The following is a 9,164-nucleotide window of genomic DNA, read 5'->3' as shown; positions in this document are numbered from 1 at the left end:
ACAGTGAATGTTCCTGAGCGGCCAAGTTACAGTTTTCACTTAAATCTGCTTGAAAATCTATGGCAAGAGACATTTGCTGTCTAGTCATGGTCCCCAACACCTTGACAGAGTTTGAAGAATTTTTAAAAGAATATTGGGCATGTATTGCACAGTGCAGGTGTGTAAAACTCTAATAGACTTCCCCAAGAAGAGTTACAGCTATAATCGCTGCCAAAGGTGTTTCTAACATTTATTGACTTGGGGGGTGAATACTTATCTAATCAAGATATATTATTTTTCATTAATAAAAATATATTTAAAAAATTGTATTTTATGTAGATCGTTGAAAAAATGAAGCTCTAATTTTAAGCTTGCGTGCCAGGAAAGTGGTCATGCCTGGATTCAAGATCATATTAGGCTCCTTTGGCTGCTTTGTGTTTCTCACATGAAGATAAAAATACATCTGCAAATCCTTTGGATATTTAGGACAACCCAGAAATGTCGTATCTAGGTCACCTAACAGGTGAGATACAAACTATGCTACTACTTATTGATACAATAACAGGCTTTCAATACAATTTGGTTTATATAGAGTTCATTGATTTCTGAGTTAAAATGAACTCTCCCTCGCCTCCCAAATTGTGACTTCTCAATATCGTGTCGAACACATCTGACAGAGTCCTCATCCTGCTTTGCGTTCACTAGTTGACTATGATGACTGGAACTGTGTGGCAGTTGTGGTTTCTGGTGGAAGTGTAAAGCAGGGACATTGGGCTTACGCACAGCATCAGGGGAGACACTTTGAAATAGGAGCAGCTTCTATCACTGATCACTTGCTAAACCTGTTCAAATCAACCCCGAGACTCCCCCCCACAAGTAGTTGTGACTGTCATTTCAACTTTACACATTGACTAGTTACACAAAGGGGAGACAGAGCAGAATAATACGTTTTGAAGTTCTAATCCTGTTAAGGCTAATCCAAAAACCAATTTAAATTCATAAGTAGATAAGGAAACACATCGCTTCATCTCTATGTGTTTGTTTGTGGAAATGTTGATACACTCATTATTTATTGTATCAATTTAACACCTCACTGATTAGTTTATTATTATTATTATTTTTTACTGAAACCAGATATGGAAATGTTGTAGTTGTTTGGCTCTCTTTCTGTCAGGCACATACACCGTCTCCCACACTCTTCATGTTTCTAAACTCACCGGCCCCCACGGCTATTTTGACACACACATGCATAACTATCTCTGGCCCTATCTCTGTATAGCCTACCAGTATCGGTGTCAGCAGTGGGCTGAGGCTGGAGCCTGAGACACAGGGGAGAGCTCAGTCCTCAGTCCCACAGATAGGGGCTGTCAACTCAGCTGTGACTCCCCTGGATGTGATATTAACACTGTTAAACAGTCTGTGTTTGTGTGTGTGTGTGTGTGTGTGTGTGTGTGTGTGTGTGTGTGTGTGTGCGTGTGTGTTTCACTGGAAAAGCGGCAGAACGAGCCTTCCCTCAGGAGTGGAGAGAGAGCTACAGTCCCACACCTCGCTGCCCGGCCTGACAGGTGACTTATCACTGCCTTGATCTACAGGGCAGATATGGGTCTGTTCTGTCACTCTACAGAGGCGTTTGGGGATTAAAGAGCGGAACTGCACCCATTGTGGTGTTTAATACAGTTAACGTGCCAATAAGGGGCTCTCTGCTTGTAACCCAAGACAATGCACTCCTATATTCTGTCATCAATGCTAAAAACCCTGCTCAAGTACGTTTACAAAGGCACTGAAATTGTGCAGCCTCAAAGGTAAACCATTATTCAGCGCTTCGACAACAAAACCCCAAAACTGATTTTTGGGAAATTAGCCTATTGTGTCATGTGACAATATGTTACAGGGAGCTGTGCCAGACAGACAGACATAACACAGATACTCAGCATCAGATCATCCCACTGGCTATAATGAACTAGCTTTGACTTACACATTTATGGAAATTATTTGTTTATTACTGGCACTCTCCATTGTCCTTGGCCTTGGCTTGCATTGTGGGGAAAAGCTGTTTGTTTATAACTCAGCAACTACAGTCAGTACACACAAACACTCTCAAAGTCTCTAACATTTGATTATGGCAAAACGTATCATTCAATTCCAACAAGAGGACAATAATGGATGAAAGAGAAAGGAGAAAAGTAACATTTAGCCGTGCGCTGCACTAAGTTCAGAAGATTCCAATAGAGAAACCAGCAGCATCATCAAAGCAGCGATTCCACCTTTCCTAGTCACCCGCCATTATAAAGAAGAGTTGACCTTGCCTTTGGCCTCTTGGCTCTCTGACAAAGCACTCCCCATGCTCTAGTGCAGTGCGGCTATCCTCTAAATGAAAGTAGCTGAGAGGGGAAGGGCAGAGAGGCCTTTGGAATATCAATGTGTGATGCTCTCAATTAAGATTAAAGCTTCCAATAGAAGACTATGGAACCACATCCCTGAGAGATGGTTGACATCACACCCTTGCTGACTCTGTATAAAATCATTGAGTCCAGAACCACGTCTACTACTAACTGCGATTACTACTATTACCTGTCCCTCCTTAATATTGACTCATAGTCACACTTATTAGACAGACATAAAATGTATCATTTTTCTGCTGCTGGATGATAAGAATATTGAAATATGAGAAATGTTTGGATCAGCAAAATTACAAACTGGAAGGAATATATGAGGCAATCAGAATAAACCTTCAGGCACAGAAATCCCTTCAGCTAGATGGAGAGAGAGAAAGAGGGGGGTGGGTTAGGTCGCTGGGAAAGATTTTTCCTAAAATGTCTCTTTGTCTCCTTGTGACAAACTGAAATAGCGCACTAGTATCAGACCCTTCCAGCATAAAGGACAGCCCCACAGTCTTTATGCTAAATATTGTTGACAGAGAGGCACACTTGCAGCAGATTAAGGCCTTTAATCAATTAATGTATGAATTATGTGCTCATTAGGAAATAAAGACCTTGGGAAAATGCATTACAGGCATTTCTTTTTACCACCAAAAACATTTAATCAACATCACCCACACATCATTGTATTACACTAATCCTATCTCGTGTGCAGCTATACCACATTGTACTACGCTACTGCTTACTGTAAGTAATAGAGCATAGGATGATTATGGCTACAGTGTAAGAAATGAGAACAAAATGGAGACCATCGTGTAAACCTCCCCCGATAAACAGAATTCCACATCAAGCGCCAACTCTGCAGTTAACTGAATCAATGCAATTCCAGTTGTGCTGATCTTGCAGTCTGTGCCCCTTCCCCCACTCCTGCACCCCTCTCCCTGCGCAGGTCTACCCATCGTAACACATTAGCAGCGGTAGCCATCACACAATCAAGACAAGCTACTGTATGAGATGTCAGCCCAATTTGTTTCCTTCTTCCAGCAACATCACATTAGCTGGGTGGATGTACCCTTGAGCTAAATCCAAGTTCACATACAGAGACAGTGTGGTGTTGGGCAGAAACTGGCTGCATTGTCAGCATTATTGAGACAGCTGCAGACATGCAACCAGCAGACTGACATGCAGAAAATGCTTAATGGTTAGAAATGGTTGTTTCATTGTTGTTTTTGGAGCTCCTCCAACATAATATAATTTAGGGTTATAGCGAGGTTTATACTGTATACTGTATAAAGGGAAAATAAAACCAAAGGAAAATTGGGTCCTGATTCGATTTATGCAATGAGTGCACCAGATCACTCAAGAATTAGTCACATTTCAGTATTATCTCATGCTTCTCAACCAAGCCCATACTGTTCTGAACCACACATGTAGGACACCAGGATCAGTAGCTTTATCTGCACCACTCGTTATTATGAAAGACAAATGTTACTGAGAGGCCAGTCAATAGTTCAATTATCCAAGGTCCATCTCAGTTAATTAAACAAATAATTGACCATCTAAAGGAGTAATGATATCAATCCCATTAGCCATGGATCCATCCAATACGGCACACCCACCACTTGACCCCACTGTGGATAGACTGGCCTCAGTAACAGGGTCAAAGTTTATCCTCTGTTAACTGGACTCTACTTTCTCAGTGGCAGCCTGTTGCCTTAACTAGCCTAGGCCAGTGTCAAGGGCTGTGATTACACAGGCAGTCCAATTCGGATTTTTGGGGGAAAATGTCTGATCTGATTGGTCAAAAGACCAATTAGTGGAAAAAGATCAGAATTGGGCTGCCTGTGTAAACACAGTCATAGACGCAGGCCTAGGCTAGTTGAGGCAACAAAAATATAAAAGCAGTTATTGCAAAATAATTTTATTTATTTCACATAAACTGTTGACAAAATATTTCTATGAAATCCCTTTTATGTTGATATGTCCATTTCAATCCACTCTTTTCTCAATCACTTTATCCATGCACTATCCACCATGCCTCGGTCTCTGTTTGACTATATCACCAACCTTTGGACTTCACCAGCACTCACCTTAATAGCTCAGTCTGACTGGTCATTTAAAAGCCAGCTGAAACAGACAGATGGGTAATGGATTACATGGCAAATCAATGCCTGAATCAATGGAAGGCATGCATCAATACATGGATAGAGAGCTGCTGAAATAGACACCACAGTAGGTGTCACGCGGAACACACAGAATACATTGTCCAAATGCTTTGCCAAAAATAGTTGTCTATTTGTCATTGTAAAATAAGAGTATTTGACTGCATTGTATTGTGTGTACGTGCGAATGTGTGTAAATGTGTGTGTTTGTGGTAAGGACCGTAACTGAATGATAAGGTGTTTCCTTGCCTACCAGTGTGATCATGTATACTGGTCTCATTGAGAGAGGGAGGTTGTCGCAAAGCCTTAGCTGGGAACTGGACTACAGTTACAGTATCAGGGAGTGGGGGGTTGTCTCTTTGTGCAAGGACTTGTCTGTGGGTTGGATACCATGGAATGACCACAAGTGTGTTACTTGGGTTGGGTCCAGGTGCTGTTGACTCATCATTACTGTGACTGTGTGACATCATATGACAAGTGTTAGAGGTCTAAAACATGGTTGTTCCCTGTCTGACCTCAGTAAGTGTGTATCTGCAGAACCGGAGCCAGCACTTCCACGACAGCAAGGACAACAGCAACATAACAACAGTTGTCACTTTGAGGGATTTCTCCTGGTACTTACACATTACAAATAAAAATAGTAAATGTTGTAAGTTTGAAAATATGTAAAGCATAGGCCTATATATAGTTTTCATATTTTCATATAGTTTTCATATTAACTTTTCTAATAAGTATCACCATTAATGAGGCCTGACCAATCTTAGCTGGCACTGCTCTTACAAACCTAACACGTGTCCCAACACCACAACTGTTTCACATGGACTCTTCCTATAAATCATTGGTGAATAGCTGGTTAAAGGGTGGTGCAGGGGAGCAGCTGGACTCATCTAAAAATAGCAGTCATGCTGTTGTTGGACAGTGTGTAAATGCAGAGCATGCAGTTAGCATAGAGAGTCTATCAACAATACCCTCCGCCTGAGTCATCAGCATTTGAAGGCAAGGAAGTAACAGAATTCCGTGCATTTGAACCATGATACGTGCCATCTTACTCACCCACCCAAACAACCACAGAACAACAGCATTAAACCTGACTACATGCTTTAGAATCACTTTATTTTCCAATGACTTGAACATTTATTATCTACGTTTCGTAGCCTGAGGCAGAACACTCCCTCTCCAGTGCAGTGACTACCCCTGCATCCCTTCATGGAAAATAAAGCAGAGATTAAAAACAGGATTCATCAAGACAGGGGACAGTTAAACAAAGCAGGATTCAGCCAAATGAGCAGGTTTTATCAGTATGTATATGTCAGGGTGTTTTAACAGTTAGTAAGTAGCCTTCTGAAATTAAATGCTTAGACCAAGTTATTCAGGCTGATAACAGAGAGAAGTGTGTGTGTGTGTGTGTGTGTGTGTGTAATTGAGAGGTTTACTTTAGGAATCAGGAAAGCCATTTCAATCTGTCACATTAATTAAACACTAGGCAAACCAGAAGGTTGTGGTGACCAGAAACTGCCTTAACATTTATGTTGGCATTATAAACCCTACATTTGAAACTAGTATTAAAACAATTTGAGTAAAACTGCACAGAGGATGAGTGTGCCTACCTCGCTATGTGTGCTCTTCAAATCACCCTCTAATGAATGTCATTGCAAATGTGTGACTTAGGCTACAGATAGAAGCAGTCAATATCTCAGCACCCAGGCACCAAGGGAGCCAATACAAATCCACAGGGTGATGGATACAAATCCAATAATCAATGGAGGTGGCTGTTACTGTCCGTCTCACCCAGTCTATGCTGTTCAATAAGGGATCAGTGTGGGGTGGACAGGGTGGGGTCAGTTGGGGGGGTGGACAGGGTGGGGTTGGTACGGAAATACTTGACAAAAGTAAAGGGCAAGTGCCCCTTGCCAAATACTTTTCTTATTGCTAAAGATTTCAGCAAGATTTCCTGTGTGAATTTACATTGTTGATGTTATAGGTGAGAGGAATTCCCCAGCACATGTGAACACTCGCTCACAAGCACTGACACAAACACTGTCCACCTTATCTGAGCTGTAAAACAAGAATTTAAAAACCGTGACCTATCAGCCAAAAGGTTAATGCACAAAGCATTAGTATGACTGGAATGCATGCATCATGTCTGCCTCAGTTATAGATAGAAAAAAGTGATTATACAGAAGTTGCTCTAAAAACAGACAAGCACAAGGTTAATTATCTTTTATATAATTTTGATTAAAGGTAATCACTAATGGCATACTCTAAGTTAATAATCTAATTATATTTTAATTCAATATGTGTCGGGACATAATGTTACACCTTTTGTCAGCCACTATGACAGCCAAGATGACTTTACCCAGCATGCTTTTGGTTTAGGAAACATTCTGCCCTCCTGGGATTACAGAAATGACCTGAAAGGGACATCAAATGACTCTAATTGTGTACATTGTCTATATCAAGCCTCCCATGAATTTGAGAAACTGGACTGTTGTGGTAAATAGACGATATGAAATGGTTAAGTCCTCGAGTCTCAGAGGAATTGAAGACCGACACAATAGAGCACACCATATGCCATGTTGATATAACCAAGGCTACGGCTCTCTCTGGTGGCAGAGACATGGTACTGTTGATGCAATGAATAATTAGGAAGATCCCTTTACCCCCATACAATACCGTTTCAGACAGCATTCAGCATTAGTTGGAGTTATTAGCAATTTAGTAATTATAGTAGATCATTATAGTCGTTCCTGATGAATGCTATGACGAAACATGGTAGAACTTCTACAAGAGACAGTCAACTGTAAATAAACTTGTTTTCAGTACCAAAATTGCTCATCAAGAGCCAGTTTAAACCCTACTGATAATCTCAATCTTTGCATGCCTTTCTTTCCTGTTAAAGTAGTTAAAGCACAACTTAATAATGTAAAACCACTAGTTGGGTCCAAAAGCATGTACCCCAATTTGTGCCATGTACAATTGAAAACAAATACAATATTTTAATAGCAGAAGCCTTTCAGTGTCTGAAAATAGGATATACTTGCAATTGAAAACAAGTTTGTCAATGATCAAATCAAAAATGAAATGAAATTGTATTTGTCACACGCCATGTAGACCATACAGTGAAATGCTTACTTACAAGCCCTTAACCAACAATGCAGTTAAGAAAAACAAGTGTGAAGAAAGTATTTACTAAAATAAACTGAAGTAAAAAAATAAATAAGAAGCCTTTTGGACCTAGACTTGGCGCTCCGGGAACATTTGGCCTGCAGTAGAATTGAGAGCAGTCTATGACTAGGGTGGCTGGAGTCTTTGGCAATTTTTTAGGGCCTTCCACTGACACCACCTGGTATAGAGGTCCTGGATGGCAGGAAGCTTGGCCCCAGTGATGTACTGGGCCGTACGCACTACCCACTATAGTGCCTTGTGGTCAGAGGCTGAACAGTTACCATACCAGGTGGTGATGCAACCAGTTAGGATGCTCTCGATGGTGCAGCTGTAGAACTTCTGAGGACACATGCCAAATCTTTTCAGTCTCCTGAGAGGGAATAGGCGCTTTAGTGCCCTCTTCTTGACTGTCTTGGTGTGTTTGGACCATAATAGTTTGTTGGTGATGTGGACACCAAGGAACTTCCAGCTCTCAACCTGCTCCACTACAGCCCGTTCATGAGAATGGGGGCGTGTCCGGCCCTGCGATCAGGCCTACCACTGTTGTGTCGTCTGCAAACTTAATGATGGTGTTGGCATCGTGCTTGACTATGCAGTCATGGGTGAACAGGGAGTACAGGACAGGACTGAGCACGCACCCCTGAGGGGCCCACGTGTTGAGGATCAGCGTGGCAGATGTGTTGTTACCTACCCTTACCACCTATACACTAAATTATATACATTTCATTAATAGTGCTGTGTGTAGCAGAAAATGCACAGACAGGAGGTTGGTGGCACCTTAATTGGGGGGGACGGGCTTGTGGTAATGACTGGAGCGGAATTAGTTGAAAGGTATCAAATACAAACACATGGTTTCCAGGTGTTTGATTCCATTCCATTTGCTCCGTTCCGGCCATTATTATGTGCCGTTCTCCCCTCAGCAGCCTCCTGTGACACACACTATTTACAAATGAGTGAAAAACCTAATAGAAACAAAAATAATGCAATATTATGGAACCCCTGTGGCTTCTTTCATTACAAACACACTTGTTGTCTTAGGCTGCGTTTATAAAGGCAGCCCAATTCTGATATTTTTTCACTAATTGGTCTTTTGACCAATCAGATCAGCTCTGAAAATGAGCTAATGTGAAAAGACCTGATGGGATAAGACCTGATGGGATTGGTCAAGACTAATTAGTGGAAAAAATATCAGAATTGGGCTACCTTTGTAGAAACAGCCTTACAGCACTTAATTAGAATCTCATTTTACCTCACAACACAACCAGCGCATTTACTCACAGATCAGTTCCCTTAGGTTGCATTACTAGAATACATGAATACAGTGGGTTCAAATATGCTGCCCTGTGGGGATATACAAGTCTGAAAGAGAGTTGTTAAAATGCCTGCCTTATTTTGGGAACATAAATTGAGCCTGCTGGCTTCTGATAATGTCATTAAAATAAAAAACATGTTTATGTTAATGTATTTTTCATTGTTATTA

The sequence above is a fragment of the Oncorhynchus mykiss genome, chromosome 17 (genome assembly GCF_057628025.1).
Source record: "Oncorhynchus mykiss isolate SJ-2025 chromosome 17, ASM5762802v1, whole genome shotgun sequence".
NCBI lineage: Eukaryota > Metazoa > Chordata > Actinopteri > Salmoniformes > Salmonidae > Oncorhynchus > Oncorhynchus mykiss.
The sequence above is the reverse complement of the archived record's forward strand: the minus strand, read 5'-3'. Positions refer to the sequence as shown.